The 20834-nt window shown below is 42.2% G+C and overlaps 1 long non-coding RNA gene across 2 annotated transcripts; it reads left to right on the top strand.

Moving 5' to 3' along the window:
• Nucleotides 1-831: 831 nt before the first annotated feature.
• On the top strand, nucleotides 832-19885 carry LOC123997664. Of its 2 annotated transcripts, XR_006832155.1 has the most exons (6): nucleotides 832-995; nucleotides 3267-3360; nucleotides 3451-3554; nucleotides 14276-14346; nucleotides 15052-15743; nucleotides 15857-19885. It is a non-coding gene; the product is annotated as an uncharacterized LOC123997664 (long non-coding RNA). The 2 variants fall into 2 exon arrangements; XR_006832154.1 differs by having other exon boundaries at nucleotides 15052-19885.
• Nucleotides 19886-20834: the final 949 nt, after the last annotated feature.

The following is a 20834-nucleotide window of genomic DNA, read 5'->3' as shown; positions in this document are numbered from 1 at the left end:
GGTTTTGACCCCCTGTGTATGTTGTACTGCCAGGCTTTTTGTGGCACGCCCTATTGCAGCTCTGATCTCTGGATGCACAAGGATGTTTTTAAATGTATGGTTCTGCACAGAGCTGGTTTTTGTGGCAGTGTCTATTAGATGCACACCTGTGCTGTAGGAGCCACTGTTCAAGTCCCAATTTCAATTCTCTAAACTAGTTCCTGGTAGTTATCCACCATATTACAGATTATGTTTTTTTTGTTTTTGTATAGGACAGGCACATCTTTCTGCTTTTCATCCCCATACGTATCTTGCATGTATCAAATAACAAACAAGACTCAAACAAAGGTAAAAAGGAGCACTTTGTTTCCATTTTATTATACCGTCACCTTCCAGTAATATGAACATAGGATTGCTGGTTCACGCCCCACTCGGGCTCTTCTTCCTCTGTTTCCCTTTTATTATACTGTCAACTTCCAGTAATATGAATATATAATTGCTGGTCCAAGCCCCACTCAGGCTCTTCTTCCTCTCTCAATCACTACATAGCTGTGAATTGATAATCCCAGCGGTCTCGGGCCTTTGTTGGAACTGGAAACCCCGTTCACTTTGCCTTGTAAAGAAAGAGGAAATCATGTCTCACTTTGTTAATGAGATCTTGGACCTCTTGGTTTCCCCTAATTTCATACAGGCCTAGTTTAACAAAAACATCCACACTTTACCTTCATCTACTACTGTAACTGTACTGGGGAAATTATCTGGCTGGCTAGCAAATCCATTTAGCAGATATAAGCTAAACATGTTGAACTGACTTGATGAGCACGTCCCATTTGTTACTGTATGTTTGAAACGTCACAGCTGTTCTGGTAGCTAATCATATGTCACGTTACTTGAACCGCAGTTGCTATCATCATAGGAGGAACTAGTTAGCTTTACATGCCACACTGAATAATCGGTAAACATTCAGTTGAAATCGGAAGATTTAACTTCACAGATAGAAGCGATAAAGTAATTAAGTAAGTAACAGTAGGTGGTCGGTAGATAGCTCGCTAACTTCATACAGCTAATGGTAACGTTAGCTAAAAGCTAACGTAGCTGTGGGAAACCTAGCTACAAGTTTCACTGTCGTATTTTGTCAATATTCGTGTGCAATTGATTGGACCATCACTTTTGTATAAGTTCCATCTAAATGGATTAATTAATTAATTAAAATGGATTTATATCAAGAGACTGACATGAAAAGTTTTTGCTTGACCGTGTTTGCTTCAAGGCAAGGATGTTAGCCATTCAGCTAGCTAGCCATTTTAGCTAGATAACTATGGCAGCTTCCATGAGCGTTAACGTTAGACCACACAGTATCTTTGTTTAGGCAGTAGCTAGCTAACTAACCAATGAAAGTTATATTAGCCACATTATAACAATGATATTGTTTTATATTCGTTTATGATTGGCTTCAAGAGCATTTTAGGCCGTACAGTATTTCCTATAACGCACGGTACATCAGCATGGTAGAATTTCAATGGCTATAGTTCATTCTTACATTTTCTACGTTTGAGCTGATTTTTGATAGCAAATGTCGAATTGAAAACATTATTGAATTCGATTTTTCATAATAGCAATTTAGGACTGATGGCTTGGTTAGCTTAACATGTAACTATTCTCGCTATACACCAAGTCACTTGGCTCTGTCATAACCTCACATGGTCTCTCCTATCATTGCTATGCAGACGACACACAATTAATCTTCTCCTTTCCCCCTTCTGATGACCAGGTGGCGAATCGCATCTCTGCATGTCTGGCAGACATATCAGTGTGGATGACGGATCACCACCTCAAGCTGAACTTCGGCAAGACGGAGCTGCTCTTCCTCCCGGGGAAGGACTGCCCGTTCCATGATCTCGCCATCACGGTTGACAACTCCATTGTGTCCTCCTCCCAGAGCGCTAAGAACCTTGGTGTGATCCTGGACAACACCCTGTCGTTCTCAACTAACATCAAGACGGTGGCACGTTCCTGTAGGTTCATGCTCTACAACATCCGCAGAGTACGACCCTGCCTCACACAGGAAGCGGCGCAGGTCCTAATCCAGGCACTTGTCATCTCCCGTCTGGATTACTGCAACTCGCTGTTGGCTGGGCTCCCTGCCTGTGCCATTAAACCCCTACAACTCATCCAGAACGCCGCAGCCCGTCTAGTGTTCAACCTTCCCAAGTTCTCTCACGTCACCCCGCTCCTCCGCTCTCTCCACTGGCTTCCAGTTGAAGCTCGCATCCGCTACAAGACCATGGTGCTTGCCTACGGAGCTGTGAGGGGAACGGCACCTCAGTACCTCCAGGCTCTGATCAGGCCCTACACCCAAATAAGGGCACTGCGTTCATCCACCTCTGGCCTGCTCGTCTCCCTACCACTGAGGAAGTACAGTTCCCGCTCAGCCCAGTCAAAACTGTTCGCTGCTCTGGCTCCCCAATGGTGGAACAAACTCCCTCACGACGCCAGGACAGCGGAGTCAATCACCACCTTCCGGAGACACCTGAAACCCCACCTCTTTAAGGAATACTTAGGATAGGATAAAGTAATCCTTCTCACCCCCCCTTAAAATATTTAGATGCACTATTGTAAAGTGGCTGTTCCACTGGATGTCATAAGGTGAATGCACCAATTTGTAAGTCGCTCTGGATAAGAGCGTCTGCTAAATGACTTAAATGTAAATGTAAATGTAACTCTGTTGGTTTGGTTACCAAGGCAACTACTACAGCAATATAGTACATTTGCTTGCTACTTCGGTGGATGTGGAACACATTTCTACCTGCAAATTAACACATTTCTAGCGGCAAATGTGTTAAAGGTGCACTATGCAGAAATATCTTTTTGCTAAAATTCTAATAGTTTGCCTAATTTAAGTTTAATGACAAAACAGTTTCGAGAATCATTGTATAATCTAAACTGCTGTGAAGTATATTTTCCATAACCAAACATATTGTATTTTCAGCTGTTTGAAGCTGGTGTACTAACCGGAGAGTAAAAGCTGCAAAAACCAAACTTAAGAGCGGAAGCATAGAAATAGCGCACATAGAACAGATTTACTACATACACTTGCTTTCAATGAGAACAACATATCTATAACTCACATTTCTATGTGAATTTGGTCAGTTCGCAGCTCAGGGCTCTATGCCCAACTCTGTGGAAGATTAGTTCTGCTAGCGCTTAGCCCCTCATTGATTAACCCTTACATCATGACAGCATTGATATGATACTCTATTCTATTGCCTCTGTTACTTGACACACAGGGTAAACATGACCATGGAGGAACCAGGTGCTGATATAGAGGTGACTGTCAAAACTTTGGACTCCCAGAGCCGAAGTTACACTATAGGCGGACAGGTACGTTCTCATATCCAACGGAGCGCTTTTACAGTAGCCTTACATATACTGGATATAGGCCTAATCCTCACACCGTTGTCTTTTTCTCAGTTGACAGTGAAAGAGTTCAAGGAGCACATTGCCACTTCAGTGGACAAACAGGCTGATCTACCAGGGCCGAGTTCTGCAGGATGAGAGGACCCTGACAGAGTACAGTGAGTAATGCTGTGTGTCTGTGGAGTTTCCTGGAATCAATACAAAACTGCCACATGCTAATAAACATGAAATTAGTCCAGACAGTTTTATCTGGAGCAGCACACAGCTGCACCGAAGCATCTGTCAACACAGAACAGAAACGCAGCAAACAGTCAGATATCTTTGTCTATATGTGATATATAGAATTACTCTCCTATTCCCTTATTCCATGCCTTTCAAGGTCAGTAATGCACAGATGCACACATCAGAACTTGAGTATCCATCATGTAATTGCTGTAAGCCGTTTGGCTGCTTTGCACATCACCTGATAGATTGATGAAGCACCAGTGTCCTCTAAATACACCGTAATCAATGAGCAACATAATATAATATATGGTTCACCGGGCGGCCCATGGCAACTTAATTGGGGTGGACGTGCTCATAGTAATGGTTGGAATGGAATCAATGGAATGGTATCGACATATCAAACACATGTTTTCCATGTGTTTGATCCCATTCCATTCACTACATTCCAGCCATTATTATGAGCCGTCCTCCCCTCAGCAGCCTCCAGTGATATTGTTTTTATATTTTGACAAGATGTGTCATTTTCCTCTTCTAATGTGGAAAAAGATGACCTCACGGCTTTCAGTGAATACTTTTGTATGATTTTGTCATCGTATGATGGTATGGGCATCATTATTTAAGCATTTAGCCTACCCACACCACGTGGTATAGCCAGCAGCATACCACCCTGCATACCACTGCTGGCTTGCTTCTGAAGCTAAGCAGGTTTGGTCCTAGTCAGTCCCTGGATGGGAGACCAGATGCTGCTGGTGTTGGGTGGCCAGGAGGAGGCACTCTCTAAAACATATCCCAATGCCCCAAGGCAGAGATTGGGGACACTGCCCTTTGTAGGGTGCTGTCTTTCAGATGGGATATTTAAACAGGTATCCTGGCTCTCTGAGATCATTAAAGATCCCATGGCATTTATTGTAAGATTAGGGATGTTAACCCCGGTGTCCTGGCTAAATTCCCAATCTGGCCCTCAAACCATCACGGGCACCTAATAATCCCCAGTTTACAATTGGCTCATTCATCCCCCTCCTCTCCCCTGTAACTATTCCCCAGGTCGTTGATGTAAATGAGAACATGTTCTCAGTCAATTTACCTAGTAAAATAACAAATAAATAAAATAAAATACAACTTGGGTAATATTTGGTTGAGATGTTGATCAATGAGATTACGACCTATATTCACTCACTCAAAAAGACAGCCAAAAGTAAGTTGAATTTCCAAAATGTTATCACTATGCTTTCAACCATTTGAAGAGCACAGCCTAATTCCATTTTGAAAACAATGTCAGATTATTGGTTTAGTTGTCACCCATTACTTAATCCCCAAAAGTAATTATTCATCATGACTGGGCCATAAACAATAAATAGTAATGCTGTATAATCAAAAAAAGGTTAAAATTCCACCTTTCTGGTAAAAAAAAATATTATGTTGTTTGAGGTGTCGTCACTTTTGAGAACACAAGCTCAAGTACACAGTACAAATATGATTAAAACTTTTTTTTTTGATGTGGTTCTTACTCAACAAAACTGCATGAATATAGCTTGAAATGACTTCTATGCTTTATAAATATAGCATAATCAAATTATAAAATTACTAAGATTTCACCTTCCTTTTAACTGTGAAATGCATATTTCTATGTTTAGTGTTAGAGAAAATGGGCATGTTTTCTGAAGGTCTCTCTTGATCAAAACGTCTGCCCCAATCACTGTGAACGTCTCACAGAGCTTTAGCTTGGCTTCCTGAACTCGTTAGGAACTTACCTTTCATAACATATTAATATTGTCCAGCTATGACAGAAAATTGTTTTGTTTTTGTTTAAAGCCTATGAATTATTTGACATCAATGGCTATAAATCGATCTCTGAATGCGCTACCGTGATGAAATCGTTTTCTCCTGCTGCGCTAGGATGTTGGTTGCATGTAATGATTGCAGGCATGTGCTTTGTCCGTGGCTCAGTTGCTGTGACGTGGTGTTCAGCCAGGAGTTGATGAACAGTCCGAAAAGCGATGTCACACAGGCTCAGTAATACTAATGTGTTGGTGTGAACCAGGGCTGTCGCTCAGTGGAAGCCATTTTCGATCTACGGTATCCACAGATCGATTTATAAGCGAAAATATCGGTCGGTACCAGAACCATGCAGGACCCCTAAGCATCTAGCAAGTTTTAAAAGCACAGCAAAGTTCAAATGGGAATACAATGTCAGAAATGTTGTTTATTTATACAGCAGATTGTGTTATCACTGCTTAATCTAATAGCAGAACTAAATGACCTGGGATTGCAGTTTAGATTACATTAAAAAAGACATGGAGCAAGTGATCAATTCCGTTTGAGATGTTACGCTGATTATTACTGCAATTGTGAATGCTATTTTATGCATGCTATCGTGAACATAAACGCCTATTATGATTAACCTACATAAGACATTTAAAGTTACAGTAACCTCAATGTGGACAGGAATGTTACTCATTTTAAGGTTGAATGTTAAGTTAGTTTGTAAGCGCCTTAACTTTAGGCCATTTACTGTTACAAAAGCAGTATTGAATTGTTTTTGGTTGACAATGCAACCAAATATCAACATCCTAAAGAAGACTTATCTACAGCTTGGATAGTTCCATTTGAGCCACTGGCTGAATCCTGTTCTTTAACTTTTATTTGCATTTACATTTACATTTAAGTCATTTAGCAGACGCTCTTATCCAGAGCGACTTACAAATTGGTGCATTCACCTTATGACATCCAGTGGAACAGCCACTTTACAATAGTGCATCTAAATATTTTAAGGGGGGGGGGGGGTGAGAAGGATTACTTTATCCTATCCTAGGTATTCCTTAAAGAGGTGGGGTTTCAGGTGTCTCCGGAAGGTGGTGATTGACTCCGCTGTCCTGGCGTCGTGAGGGAGTTTGTTCCACCATTGGGGAGCCAGAGCAGCGAACAGTTTTGACTGGGCTGAGCGGGAACTGTACTTCCTCAGTGGTAGGGAGGCGAGCAGGCCAGAGGTGGATGAACGCAGTGCCCTTATTTGGGTGTAGGGCCTGATCAGAGCCTGGAGGTACTGAGGTGCCGTTCCCCTCACAGCTCCGTAGGCAAGCACCATGGTCTTGTAGCGGATGCGAGCTTCAACTGGAAGCCAGTGGAGAGAGCGGAGGAGCGGGGTGACGTGAGAGAACTTGGGAAGGTTGAACACTAGACGGGCTGCGGCGTTCTGGATGAGTTGTAGGGGTTTAATGGCACAGGCAGGGAGCCCAGCCAACAGCGAGTTGCAGTAATCCAGACGGGAGATGACAAGTGCCTGGATTAGGACCTGCGCCGCTTCCTGTGTGAGGCAGGGTCGTACTCTGCGGATGTTGTAGAGCATGAACCTACAGGAACGGGCCCCCGCCTTGATGTTAGTTGAGAACGACAGGGTGTTGTCCAGGATCACGCCAAGGTTCTTAGCGCTCTGGGAGGAGGACACAATGGAGTTGTCAACCGTGATGGCGAGATCATGGAACGGGCAGTCCTTCCCCGGGAGGAAGAGCAGCTCCGTCTTGCCGAAGTTCAGCTTGAGGTGGTGATCCGTCATCCACACTGATATGTCTGCCAGACATGCAGAGATGCGATTCGCCACCTGGTCATCAGAAGGGGGAAAGGAGAAGATTAATTGTGTATCGTCTGCATAGCAATGATAGGAGAGACCATGTGAGGTTATGACAGAGCCAAGTGACTTGGTGTATAGCGAGAATAGGAGAGGGCCTAGAACAGAGCCCTGGGGGACACCAGTGGTGAGAGGGCGTGGTGAGGAGACAGATTCTCGCCACGCCACCTGGTAGGAACGACCTGTCAGGTAGGACGCAATCCAAGCGTGGGCCGCGCCGGAGATGCCCAACTCGGAGAGGGTGGAGAGGAGGATCTGATGGTTCACAGTATCGAAGGCAGCCGATAGGTCTAGAAGGATGAGAGCAGAGGAGAGAGAGTTAGCTTTAGCGGTGCGGAGCGCCTCCGTGATACAGAGAAGAGCAGTCTCAGTTGAATGACTAGTCTTGAAACCTGACTGATTTGGATCAAGAAGGTCATTCTGAGAGAGATAGCGGGAGAGCTGACCAAGGACGGCACGTTCAAGAGTTTTGGAGAGAAAAGAAAGAAGGGATACTGGTCTGTAGTTGTTGACATCGGAGGGATCGAGTGTAGGTTTTTTCAGAAGGGGTGCAACTCTCGCTCTCTTGAAGACGGAAGGGACGTAGCCAGCGGTCAGGGATAAGTTGATGAGCGAGGTGAGGTAAGGGAGAAGGTCTCCGGAAATGGTCTGGAGAAGAGAGGAGGGGATAGGGTCGAGCGGGCAGGTTGTTGGACGGCCGGCCGTCACAAGACGCGAGATTTCATCTGGAGAGAGAGGGAGAAAGAGGTCAGAGCACAGGGTAGGGCAGTGTGAGCAGAACCAGCGGTGTCGTTTGACTTAGCAAACGAGGATCGGATGTCGTCGACCTTCTTTTCAAAATGGTTGACGAAGTCATCTGCAGAGAGGGAGGAGGGGGGAGGAGGATTCAGGAGGGAGGAGAAGGTGGCAAAGAGCTTCCTAGGGTTAGAGGCAGATGCTTGGAATTTAGAGTGGTAGAAAGTGGCTTTAGCAGCAGAGACAGAGGAGGAAAATGTAGAGAGGAGGGAGTGAAAGGATGCCAGGTCCGCAGGGAGGCGAGTTTTCCTCCATTTCCGCTCGGCTGCCCGGAGCCCTGTTCTGTGAGCTCGCAATGAGTCGTCAAGCCACGGAGCGGGAGGGGAGGACCGAGCCGGCCTGGAAGATAGGGGACATAGAGAGTCAAAGGATGCAGAAAGGGAGGAGAGGAGGGTTGAGGAGGCAGAATCAGGAGATAGGTTGGAGAAGGTTTGAGCGGAGGGAAGAGATGATAGGATGGAAGAGGAGAGAGTAGCGGGGAGAGAGAGCGAAGGTTGGGACGGCACGATACCATCCGAGTAGGGGCAGTGTGGGAAGTGTTGGATGAGAGCGAGAGGGAAAAGGATACAAGGTAGTGGTCGGAGACTTGGAGGGGAGTTGCAATGAGGTTAGTGGAAAAACAGCATCTAGTAAAGATGAGGTCGAGCGTATTGCCTGCCTTGTGAGTAGGGGGGGAAGGTGAGAGGGTGAGGTCAAAAGAGGAGAGGAGTGGAAAGAAGGAGGCAGAGAGGAATGAGTCAAAGGTAGACGTGGGGAGGTTAAAGTCGCCCAGAACTGTGAGAGGTGAGCCGTCCTCAGGAAAGGAGCTTATCAAGGCATCAAGCTCATTGATGAACTCTCCGAGGGGACCTGGGGGGCGATAAATGATAAGGATGTTAAGCTTGAAAGGGCTGGTAACTGTGACAGCATGAAATTCAAAGGAGGCGATAGACAGATGGGTAAGGGGAGAAAGAGAGAATGACCACTTGGGAGAGATAATTGAATAGATTAGAGAGATTTGGAGATGTGAATCTAACATACAGTGCATTCGGAAAGTATTCAGAACCCTTGACCTTTCCACATTTTGTTATGTTACAGCCTTATTCTTAAATTGATGAGGAAAAAGCCAATCTACACACAATACCCCATAATGACAAAGCAAAAACTGATTTTTAGACGTGTTACTTCAGTTTTATTTGAATAAATTTGCTAACACATTTACATAAGTATTCAGACCCTTTGTTGAAGCACTTTGGTAGCGATTACAGCTTTGACTCTTCTTGGGTCTGACGCTACAAGCTTGGCACACCTGTATTTGGGGAGTTTCTCCCATTCTTCTCTGCAGATCCTCTCAAGCTCTGTCAGGTTGGATGTGGACCGTTGCTGCACAGCTATTATCAGGTGTCTCCAGAGATGTTCGATCGGGTTCAAGTCCGGGCTCTGGCTGGGCCACTCAAGGACATTCAGAGACTTATCCCGAAACCACTCATGCGTTGTCTTGGCTGTGTTGTCCGTGTTAGACTGGGGCGAATGTTCACCTTCGGAGGTCCTGAGGACTCTAGAGAAGGTTTTCATTAAGGATCTCTCTGTACTTTGCTCGGTTCATCTTTCCCTCGATCCAGACTATGATATGACAAAGCCTACCATGGTCAGTGCAGACGCCAGTAGTTATGGGTTAGGATGGTCCTACTACAGAAACAAGGTGGACAGTTAAAGCCAGTAGCTTATTGCTCCAGGACTCTCACAGATGCAAATAAGTGCCATGCACAGATAGAAAAGGAGTGACTGGGCATATGAGAAATTTACCAGATATCTGATACATTCACACTGCAGAGTGATCAAACTTCTTATTCCATTAATAAACTGTGAAGACCTTGACTTAGTGCCTGTCAGAGACGGTTCATGCACATGATGTGTTATAACCCTACAGCCAAGTATGTGCCGGGGAAACGGCTTGTTTTAGCATACACCCTTTCCAGACATCCCCAGTCAGCCGTTACACAAGATATCGCAGGGTTGACCAGTGAAATCGAGGCCTATAAGGATGCAGTTCATAAGGATTCAGTTCATACAGTAATGGCCTATCTCAACCAACAAACTGTACGTCGTCAAGAAGTAGACACAACAAGATGCAGAGCTGCAGATGGTGAAACACTATGTGACAACAGGATGGCCTAAGTATGCAGCCAAAGTGCCAGACAAGGTGCAAGCCTACGACACCCCCCGACAGAACCTCTCAATGACACAAGGACTAATGTTGTATGGAGATAGAATAGTAGTACCACAAAATATGAGAACTGAAATGTTAAAGCGCATACTCAACAGCCATCAGGGCGTTGTGAAGGGCCGGGAGCGAGCTAGAGGTAGTGTGTGGTGGCCTTGAATAAGTAAAAACAGGAAATGGTCAGGAAATAGTCCGTACATGCAAAGACTGCCACGAGTCCGAACCTACTCAGAGGAGGGAGCCTCTGATCACCACTCCACTCCCCAGTTGCCCATGGGAAAGAGTAGCAGCTGACATATGTGAGCTCAACAAGCAAAACTACTTGGTAGTTGTGGAGTATTTTTCTAGATGCATCCGTCGTAACATTGAAGACAGTCTCCTGTGTTACGTTATTGTTTCGTTAAAGTCAACCAAAGTGATATTCACCTCAAGATTCTTCTCATAAAGCATAACTCTACAGTTACCATGATAACATCATCCGGTGGTTGAAATTTCACCCTCAAAACAACCGTTTAAGGTTGATTACTTTTTTCATATCTAATGTATTTTCCACATAGGTTCCACGTCACGATTACATTGACAAGTTACGTTGAAACAATGTTGATTCAACCAGTTTGTGCCTAATGATCAGATGTGCTTTTCAGCATTAAATTTGGAACTTTATCGGTGTGACGTTGCTGGTATGTATAGAGAGAGAGAGAATTAAATAATATCAGGCATATTCCATTAAGAGACAAAGAACCCCTGAAAAGTTGATCCGACTACACCAATTGGAAGCAGTGTTCTCTTTGTTCTCCTCAAAATGTTAACACGAGTCAAATGAATATGCACAATATTGTTATTCACAAATCAGAAAACAAGGACATCCTATGAAGGTCTACCTATGAAACACTCAGAAAGTTGAGTTTGCGTGTGGTATTGTAGCAGGGTTTTTTCCTGTTCAGGCTCACATATTCAGGAAAACTCCTGGCCCTAATGCTTACAACAAGAATAATTCATTACATTGATACTGCTTGGTAGTTACTCTAGCGCTGTGATACTGTCTTACAAAACAAGAACCTGTGGGATGTGCATTACCAGTGTAGACTGCAGAAATGACAGTCATATTGAAACCCATCCACCAACATGGGGGCTGATGAAGGGTGAGGAGAATAGGTGTAGAAGCAGGCCTATTTCCTAAAATTGGGTAAAAGCTTAAACACTTCTTACTTTAAAGGCCACCCACCCAAAAAGACTTCTAGGTAATAATATTGACATTTTTCGGTCCCGTTTCATAAACCATGGTACAAAACCGTTTTGGTATGTGGGCCTTTGGACTATGTGGGATGGTGGAAAGTTGTGCTAACAAAAAAGGGGTTAATGATTACCACAATCATAAAACGTTTAAAGCTCAGTCCGGACACAGAAAGATCAAGCCTAGAAAAAGCACTCAATTACCAGGTTTCTTTGAGGTCGCAAGTTGATTTGAAGTAGTTCAGGTATGTTAGAGGCCAAGGAAGTGTATTCATTCTTGCTCTTTGTGAATGGGTGGTTGGGTCAGCTCTTCACCCCCTGCTCCCAACCAGTCTTCCTATCTACAAGCAGTCTCAATACCCTACAGGTAAGAGAGATATGCAGATGCGATATCTGTTTTTAGTACTATTGACCTATTAATTAGGTTACTATGCACAAGTGATGATATATCAAAACCTCATGAGCCCTTCATGATGATTCTCAAAAGATTATTTTGGTCTTTAATTTATTTACAAAAAATATGTGACCCATAATTAAGTTTTATTATATTTAACCTTCATTTTTAAAGGGAGTCATTGGGTTACACACACACACAGTGGGGCAAAAAAGTATTTAGTCAGCCACCAATTGTGCAAGTTCTCCCACTTAAAAAGATGAGAGGCCTGTAATTCTTTTCATAGGTACACTTCAACTATGACAGACAAAATGAAAAAAAAATCCAGAAAATCACATTGTGGGATTTTTTTATTAATTTATTTGCAAATTATGGTGGAAAATAAGTATTTGGTCACCTACAAAAAAGCACGATTTCTGGCTCTCACAGACCTGTAACTTCTTCTTTAAGATGCTCCTCTATCCTCCACTTGTTACCTGTATTAATGGAACCTGTTTGAACTTGTTATCAGTATAAAAGACACCTGTCCACAACCTTAAACAGTCACACTCCAAACTTCACTATGGCCAAGACCAAAGAGCTGTCAAAGGACACCAGAAACAAAATTGTAGACCTGCACCAGGCTGGGAAGACTGCATCTGCAATAGGTAAGCAGCTTGGTTTGAAGAAATCAACTGTGGGAGCAATTATTAGGAAATGGAAGACATACAAGACCACTGATAATCTCCCTCGATCTGGGGCTCCACGCAAGATCTCACCCTGTGGGGTCAAAATGATCACAAGAACGGTGAGCAAAAATCCCAGAACCACATGGGGGGACCGAGTGAATGACCTGCAGAGAGCTGGGACCAAAGTAACAAAGCCTACCATCAGCAAGAGCATTGAAGATGAAACGTGGCTGGGTCATTCAGCATGACAATGATCCCAAACACACCGCCCGGGCAACGAAGCAGTGGCTTCGTAAGAAGCATTTCAAGGTCCTGGAGTGGCCTAGCCAGTCTCCAGATCTCAACCCCCTCTTTGGAGGGAGTTGAAAGTTTGTGTTGCCCAGCAACAGCCCAAAAAGATCACTGCTCTAGAGGAGATCTGCTTGGAGGAATGGGCCAAAATACCAGCAACAGTGTGTGAAAACCTTGTGAAGACTTACAGAAAACGTTTGACATCTGTCATTGCCAACGAAGGGTATATAACAAAGTATTGAGAAACTTTTGTTATTGACCATAATTTGCAAATAAATTCAATAAAAATCCTACAATGTGATTTTCTGGATTTTTTTTTTCTCATTTTGTCTGTCATAGTTGAAGTGTACCTATGATGAAAATTATAAGCCTCTCTCATCTTTTTAAGTGGGAGAACTTGCACAATTGGTGGCTGACTAAATACTTTTTTGCTCCACTGTACAAGAGGTCAACTTTGAGTAAAAACAGACAATGAAGTCACTTTTACAAGTGAGCCCTGCAAACATCATACAAAATGCAGTTTGCTGTACAGACTTCCCACCATATGTGGTTTGACTTGAAAGTGTTGTAATTGGAGTCTTACAAGCATACAGTATATGGTTTACAGAAAATCCACATGATTTCACAATTCATTTCTTTTTTCTGTAATGGCTGGATATGGACAGCACCTCAACAAATGGTTTCTCAGTTTCAGATGTAGTTTTGGAATTATTTCACATTTTATCGCCTTGGCCTTTCCCTTGTCATCGTACACTTTCCCCACCCACTGTTTTCTCACTCTGGTGGTCATTTTTGTCAGTAATGTTTTCAAATAGATGTTTTCTTTCCTATAATTCTGCCCTTCTCTCTTTTCTTCCTTCCTTCCTTCCTTCTCACTCACTCACTCACTCACTCACAGTATCTTGGCAAATCGTACTTCATTGCAGCGGCTGGTGTGAAGGAGTCTGATGTGCAGATGTTCAGACAGATGGACAGCACTGTGTTTCACCTGAATGAGACCTCTGAAAAGGCACTACTGTTGACCGGAGCCATGCGCGTTTAAGAGACCAGGGATAGCTGACACACAATCATACTGGCAGAGAAGCCCACTTGGGGAATGTCCCAATAATCTCTCCTTCCTGAAGTGTGCACTTGTTCACTTCTCCCCAGGAATATAAAAGCATTGGATTTGGATATGCATGGGCTAAAGGGAGTTTCTTTTAACAGTAATGAGAAACGGAAGAAGAGAGGGATTATTTGGAACACATCCTTGTTCTGTTTCTGACCCAGATTTGACCCAGTTGTACACAGTTCAACAGGCTTAATTACAGCCTATATGGCGTTGCAATGCTTGTGGACTATTCTACCCTGACTAACATTTTCAAAGTATAGGAGAACGTCAGTGTTGTTCACAAAATTACAGTAGAAGCTGTCTGTGTGATAATGCGCATATCTTTCCATTGTAGGGGTGGTCATTGCATTATGAAAAACTGGACCTATACTATTCAGTCTGGAAAATATTATTTGACATCACAAGGTAACTCACAACCACTCCCACTAACTTAGGTGCAACTTTTAATTAGAGTTTCTATTCTTATCTCAGACTTTGAATGGGCCAATGATTATCTCGGTCCATAGATAAAGTATTGGGACAGTGACATGTTTTTTGTTGTTGTTTTGGCTCTGTACTCCAGCACTTTGGATTTTAAATGATACAATGACTGTGAAGTTAAAGTGAGTGCAGACCGTCAGCTTTCATTTGAGGATATTTTGATCCATATCGTGTGAACCGTTTAGAAATTACAGCACATTTTGTACATCGTTCCCCCATTTTAGGGGACCAAAAGTATTGGGACAAATTCACTTATGTGTATTAAAGTAGTGCAAAAGTTTAGTATTTGGTCCCAAAGTTAGAGACACGCAAATATCATACCCCCAAAACATGAAAACCTCTCACCATTACAATGTCAGGAGAGGTTAGTGTTTTTTTGGGGGGGGTATGATAGAGGCTTAACAAACTTTCTCACTCACTCAAAAAGTGCTGTACTTTCTGAACGGTTAACCCGATATGGATCAAAATACCCTCAAATTAAAGCTGGCAGTCTGCACTTCATACAGAACCAAAACAACAAAAAATGTGCCACTGTCCCAATACTTTTGGAGCTCACTGTATGTGTGAACAAAACTTGATAAAAATTATGTTAGCCCATTGAATAATTAATTCCCTGTTGGTTTGACACAGGCAGGCCTGAGCTGCAAACTCTAGTGTGGAGTGGAGAGTGGCTGAACTCCACCCAGTGTATCCTGCTGCAGGAGATAGAGCGTCACTTGGACCCACTAGAGACACACGATACCCTCAACAGATTCATGCTTTACGGTCAGCCCAGGAGTCATCAATGATTCCATACTGTGATGGAATACCAGGAATCGAAGCAAAGCTGAGAATCTAAAAATTGAGATACATACTATTATTAATACATCACATTGCTGTTTAATTAATTATTGCATGCATACAATGTACATATTACATTTGATGTGTTTTAAATTGTATAACAAGGACATGGTATAGCTGCCCAAAGGGTTAATGTGCTTAGAGATGCAAAGAATATTTGCATGTTTGCACTGTGGTCCTCAATGAAAATCGTGACAGTGCCTTATTGGATAATAAAGTGGGGAAGGCGTTTCGAACCTAAAGGGCTTGTATAAACATGGACAGATTTGTCCATCTCCCTCAATATAAAGGTTTGTGGTTTTGGTACATAATTTAACCTAACTATAGAACAAATGGACTTGGACCACCAGAAAAAATATATATTTTCTAATATCTAAAATAGCATTATGTCTCATTGAACTGTTTTATTTCTATATATGTATATATATATTATATATGTGTGTGTTTCTTTCAGAGCTTTGTCATTTAAACAAGGCACTGAGGTAAGTATCTAAATTATTCATTCACTTTTATGTTTATGCACTTATCACTACTGCTCTTCCATTTTGTGGTTATTAGATTACATTTGCTCATCCATCGCCACAATCTATTACAGGCTGCCTGCTATGTGTTGGAGTCTTCCATCAAGATCATGCTATGCATCGAAATAGGTTTCCTTTTGAGAGTTTATTATTAGCGTATTGCCCACTCTAACTTTGATCTAACTCAGAAACTTGGAACTAGTTGAAATGAAGATCTCTCCTCTCATTTCCCATGTGTAATAGTAAAAACAAATAAACAGAAAAAAAGAACAGCTACTCCAAGTCTATTCCAAAGTCTCAGAATGTTTAGAATAGCACTAATGACCCAGGCGTAGACGTCTCAGCATTTTCCATCGCTCATTTAAACTTGCAGTGACATGGCACACAGTTATCAAGTTTTCGAAGAAGGGCCTGTTTCCAGGCAAATATTTCAATTTCACGCATTTCTCTTTTTGTGAGGGATGACTTAACTGTCATGTTTCACTGAACTGCATTGTTCCACTCTTTTTGCCTACCTTCATCAGTGGAGGCTGCTGAGTGGAGGATGGCTCATAATAATGTCTGGAATGGAGTCAATGGAATGGTATGAAACACCATTGACTCTATTCCAGCCATTATTATGAGCAGTCCTCCCCTCAGCAGCCTCCACTGACCTCTATCTAAATACCATTCATCAATTTAGAAAATAATCCAGGGCTAGTTAACCGGGGGTGTAGCCTCCCACGTAGTTACACTTACAGTGCAGGGGAAATTCCCATGATGCTGCAGACGGAGCAGAGGCTCAGAGCACACTGTCGTTCACAACTAGATTGGTCATCCACAGTTCTCTTCTTCATTTGCTGTAATGTAATAATACACAGGGTGACTGAAAGCAGAAACGGTGAAATTTGCTTTCACCTGTCCTTTTATTTCTTGTAAGGTTATTTCTTTGACCTTTCTTTGACCTGTTCGAAATCAAGAAAATATGGGTATATGAAGGGGTAGACTAGGGATTTGGGGTGCATTGGATACATTGTGCATGTAATTTCTATGGCTTAAATACTATAACATTTGAGACCAGACTCTCATGTCTGGTCCTATAAAAACACCTACAGTATACACTACATTGGCAATAAACCTTTTCCTATACAAGAGGGCATTGAAATAGAGAATTCTTTGAGTTAATAGTTTCTCAAAATTATGTCAAAGCCATTGATTGATGTAAAATAGCGAGACTTTCATCTGCACTGTCATCAGTAATAAAGCACAATGTCCAGTCAATATATTTGACATCAGGTGATGTGGGTTTTTACTTGTAGCCTCAAGGAAAGGTCCAACAACAGTGGTGTCCTTTTGCCTATGTAACCATTTGAATCCTATGCTGTAGCTCTGGACTCATTCATAAAGCAGAGCAGGAGTGCTGATCTAGGATCAGTTTCGCCTTTCAGATAATGAATAAGATTACATAGAGAGGGAACCTGGTCCTATCAGCACTTCTACTCTGAGAAGCTTTATGAATAAGGGCCCTGGTTAGAAATGATTGACATACCAGGGGTTGCTACCAGTGACGGGAGACAATCGATGGCTGAGATAGACAGTCAACATGTAGCTAACAATGTCACCATTCAAGTACCTCTGTGTTTCAACTATGCCCGGGGCTAATATGAATGTCAGAAAATATCCTGAAACCATGATGAAATCCTTGTCCCTCACCCTCCCCCTCTCCACTTATCTCTCTGAATTACGCACTTTCAAAGACTTGTGACGCACCAACATGAAGACACTTGACTTCCCAGATGCACTTTGGCATGAAACAACTTGTTGACCGACAGAAAGTACAGAGTACAGTGTAAGAATTTACTTCCTGTCTCTGTCAGAATGACTTTAGATTCTTACCTTTCTCTCACCTGTACGATGTCCATAATAGGACAGCCTCAATCTCAGCAGGACATCTTTCAGTCTCAGTAGGACTTGTTTCAATAAGTTAATATAGTCACAGTACGGCTGAGATTCTATTCCCAGTGTGTTCTTCATTTCAGTATAGTTTCTCAAATATCAATGCCATTTACAGTATATGAAAACATATCTTGTTAAGCCCAAGAATAGGCAGTTAAACTCCCCCGCATAATATTTCATTACTGTCAAACGATGGTTCTTCCAGCCCACCTCTAACACAGCTGATTGTTGTTGAGCAGTTCGCTAGTTATATTGATGAGCAGTTCACTAGTGAAACACTAATCAGATGGTAGTGCTGGGCAGAAACAGACTTTACTTCTCCCTGACCAGGAATGGTGACAGCTGGTGTATATACCAATATTGAGCCGAACACATTCTACGATGCTCTACAGATTGACATCAATGATCTAAAACTGGACAGAAACTGATCAATGATCTGAAACTGGACAGAAACTGATCAATGATCTAAAACAGAACAGAAACAGAACAGAACATGATTAGATTGATGCCAGAAGGTTTCTGCTTTCAACAACAGCAGTGCCTGAACTTCTGCATTTCAGGAAGATGGGGAAAAGACTTAAAGGCTAACATGACTGAAGGCCTTGTCTGACAACTTTGCCTGCATTGGGTAAGCACCTAAACCGTCTGTGGCATGTCAAGAAAAGCACAGGTTGATTGGGGATGCCCCATGGAGCAAGAAACCAAGAGCAGGAAAGTTACATAGAAATCTACCAACAAACGCTCTCTCCTTCTCTCACTTTCGTTCTCTCCACTTTCCAAAAGTTACTTTCAGTCCTGTTTATGAAATCAACAGTGTTCAACTTCACGCATCTGCATTTCCATACCCTATGTATCAGGAATCAAGGTAAGACCTAAGTGCAGACTGTGAAGTAACCATGTTTAATGACAGGTCAAGGCAGGTACGGGTCGATAATCCAGAGTGGGAGACAAGGTACAGGCATGCTCAGGGTAAGGGGCAGGCAGATGGGCTCAGAGTCAGGACAGGCAATGGTCAAAACCAGGAGGGTGAGAAAAGAGACTGCAGGAACTGAGAAACAAAACGCTGGTTCACTTGACAAACAAGACGACCTGGCAGCAGACAAACAGAGAACACAGGTATAAGTACCCAGGGGATAATGGTGGATACCTGGATGGGGTGGACACTAGCACAAGGACCGGTGAAACAGATCAGGGCATGACACTGGCTATTTCCATGCCCTATGTATGTAAAGTCAGATTGAGTCACTGTGGCTGCCAGCTGGTTTATGAAACCATGAAGAAAACTCCCTGTCATTTTTTTTGTACCTGTGGAACCCACTGACACTGACCTATAAATATGTGTGGGAAATCACATGCCACCCACATCTGTCAATGTTGTGCCTGACTCATCTGTAGCCTTACTAGCCTATAGTTCCTCGCCACAGGGATGATAGTGGTTCTGACACCTTCTCTTTGTCTGTACTGTCATGCTTGAATAAAAGTAAAGATACCTTAATAGAAAATGACTCAAGTAAATGTGAAAGCGAACTGAATTTTAAAACGGATTCTAAATGCATTTGACATGTTGAATATGTGAAGCTATGGTAAATTTGATAGTTTGCAAATGTGATACGCAGACAATGAATGCAATATCCACCATATTGAAACAGAATATATAAATATTGAATTTGAATATTCAATTAAGTTGTAATATCATTTTAAATCTGAATGCAATATTAATTCAATTACTTTTTCAAATCATGAAATACAAGTTAAATTGATTAATTCTATGATTAAATGTGTGCATTACAAATGTAAAAATATTGCATTTGAATTCAGTAGCTTAATGCAAATTTTAAAAATTTTTGAATTCAAATATAGTTTCTGTTGTCATTGAAATCGCTCTGTAATCGCTCCAATCGTTCCTTTTCTGTTCCGCATCAGAAATGTACTTTTGGGTGTCAGGAAAAATGTATGGGAGTAAAAAGTAGATATTTTCTTTAGGAATGTAGTGGAGAAAAAGTGTTAACATTTTGAAATGGTAAAGTGATCAATATTATAAAACTATAAAAACAGCTGAAAACCCGATGTTTCCATGTCAAATGGTTTTGTTATTTTTCAGTCTTCTGTGATGTATATAAAGTGTAATATTGGGATGCAAACTCAAAATAGAAAACATTTAAACCAGATCTGACATGGTGTAGGTGTCTTCTTTTTTTTAAAGACCATAACCAATGTGTGTGAGGTGTATGCTTTGGTTTCAAAGTAGATTTGTTTAAGACTACCAAGAACACTCTGTGACCCTGATTTAACCCACTGCAGTAAAAAGTAGTGCTTCAAAGTATTTTTCTTAGGGTAAATCCATTTGAATTCAGTCGCTTTTTGACAGCATCCCTTTTGATTTAAACAAAAAATGTCATACATGTATGCCACCATACCATGAAACATCCATGTCTTCATCACCGGAAAATATAGATCATGTAAAATAGGGTCTAAGCCACAATTTATGGGGGAAAAAATCTGAGTTTATGTATTCAAACTCAAACGTTTGAGGTTCTTGTGTTGTGCTCGCCATCCGTTGAGACACAACATGCTCTTGAATACAGGGTGGGTGTCATTTCAATCATAGAAATATTATTCATAGAATGGACATATCCCTTCAGACCACTGCAATTTAGCTGGTACACCATTGATATTTTAATTGAATTGACATTTTTACTTCTAATTACTACTACAAAGATAGTCCCCGGTCCACCTACTGTTGAATGTAAAACTTACATTTTTATTCTATTATCTATAGTTCTATAATTTCAATAGGTTTCCTATGGAAGATTGACAGTATCATTTAAAAAACATATTCCCATTCAAGACAAAGGAGATGATTGTGGACTACAAGAAAAAGGAGAACCAAGCACGCCACCATTCTCATTGATGGAGCTGTAGTGGAGCAGGTTGAGAGCTTCAAGTTCCTTGGTGTCCACATCACCATCAAACTAACATGGTCCAAGCACAACAATACAGTCGTGAAGAGGGCACGACAAAACCTATTCCCCCTCAGGAGTCTGAAAAGATTTGGCATGGATCCTCAGATCCCCAAAAGGTTCTACAGCTGCACCATCAAGAACATCCTGACTGGTT

Source organism: Oncorhynchus gorbuscha, linkage group LG15, assembly GCF_021184085.1.
Source record: "Oncorhynchus gorbuscha isolate QuinsamMale2020 ecotype Even-year linkage group LG15, OgorEven_v1.0, whole genome shotgun sequence".
In the NCBI taxonomy this organism is placed as follows: Eukaryota; Metazoa; Chordata; class Actinopteri; order Salmoniformes; family Salmonidae; genus Oncorhynchus; species Oncorhynchus gorbuscha.
This window is presented reverse-complemented; position numbering and strand designations above follow the sequence as displayed.